The sequence below is a fragment of the Galeopterus variegatus genome, unplaced genomic scaffold (genome assembly GCF_000696425.1).
Source record: "Galeopterus variegatus unplaced genomic scaffold, G_variegatus-3.0.2 Scaffold19034, whole genome shotgun sequence".
NCBI classification, from domain to species: Eukaryota; Metazoa; Chordata; class Mammalia; order Dermoptera; family Cynocephalidae; genus Galeopterus; species Galeopterus variegatus.
The window spans coordinates 1-1,524 of record NW_007745145.1 but is presented as its reverse complement, the minus strand read 5'-3'; the positions used below and the strand labels follow the sequence as shown (position 1 = coordinate 1,524).

At 34.1% G+C, this 1,524-nt stretch overlaps 1 long non-coding RNA gene across 1 annotated transcript in view; it reads left to right on the top strand.

The window, feature by feature from the left end:
- The window catches only part of LOC103583011, a 3,580-nt gene extending 2,194 nt beyond the window's left edge, over positions 1-1,386 (top strand). The window contains exon 2 of the long non-coding RNA XR_549817.1: positions 1,106-1,386. This is a non-coding gene — a long non-coding RNA (uncharacterized LOC103583011). The remainder of the gene's footprint in view (positions 1-1,105) is intronic.
- The last annotated feature ends 138 nt before the right edge of the window (positions 1,387-1,524 follow it).

The following is a 1,524-nucleotide window of genomic DNA, read 5'->3' as shown; positions in this document are numbered from 1 at the left end:
ATTGCTAGGTTTTCCTTTTCTAATGTCTTGGGATAATTTCAATGCACTTTTGTGTTGTTTGATAGATTCAATAAGCTAACATTTTATTTAGAGTTTGGTATCTGCATTTATAAATGAGTTCATAATTAGGGTCATGCTGGGCTGGCCTGTCGCTCACTGAGGAGAGTGCGGTGCTGATAACACCAAGGCCACAGGTTCGGATCCCATATAGGGATGGCCGGTTCGCTCACTGGGAGAGCGTGGTGCTGACAACACCAAGCCAAGGGTTAAGATCCCCTGACTGGTCATCTACTAAAATAAATAAATAAATAATAAATAAATAAATTAAATAATTAGGGTCGTGCTGCCCTCACTGATTAGGTTGGGAAGCTTCTCATGATTTTCTGTGCTCTGGAACAGAAGAATCATCTGTTCCTTGAAGTTTGGCAGAACATGACTGCAGACTGCTTGGGTGGCTGGTGGCGTTTTTTTTAGGAAGTTGCTATCAGTATTTAACTACCCTTTCATTCTTCCCATGATCATTGATTTTTCTCAAGGTTGTCTATTTCTTCAAAGTCAATTTAATATTTTCTAGTCTTCTAGAAAATTATTAGCACTATTGAAAATGAGTGTATGTTAACATAACGTTGAATATAATATTCTGTTGTAAGAAAACAAATTCACATGTCTGTGATATGTTCTTTTTCTTGTTAATACTAATTTTTTTTTGCCTTTTCTTTTTAAGTGGTCAGACTTGCTTAATGATTGCTTATTTTATTAATCCTTTCAAAGAACCAGCTTTTGGATTTACTTATTAATCCTATCGATTTTTATTTTTTTATGTCACTAATTTCTGTTCTTTATCTTTCTACTTAATTTGAGTTTATTTTGTTCAAGTTCTGGCCTTGAATTGAGAACTTGGCTTATTTATTTAATCAATCTGTCCTCCTCTTATTCTTCTATTCTGGTCACCTGCCGTTTGGCTTTAGCTGTATTTTTAATTTAACCCTTTAAATTAGACATTATTGCTGCTGTTATTATAGTTATTATTTTCTAGGTCAGTACTTATTGGATTTATCTACCTGTTTACCATTTTCTTCACTTTCCGTTTATTCTTGTATCGCAGATAACTCTTCTTTGAACGATTTTCCTTCTCCTCTAAGTACCTTCTTCAGAAGTTCCTTCAGTGAAGATAATCTGTTTTTATAATATCTGAAAGTGCCTTTGTTTTGCCCACATTCTTGAATTTTGGCTTCACCATGTTTCTCCCATTGGTTACAAAAGTTATTTGTATATTTTTTCTAGCATTTTAAAAAGATGTTTTGTAGCTGGAAGGTTTTGGGATCTCTATTCTGCCATGTTGCTGAAGGAAAAATAAGATTAAAACCAAATTAATTTGTAGTTTAATGGACTGTTAGTTTTGTGACTGTTCCCTGTATCCTTAGTATATTGGGTGCATAGTTCTCTAATTCTTTCAAGTTCAGTGATTATAATTCATGTTGTCCGTATCCCTGATTTTTTCCTCTCTGTGACCTGTTGATTCTG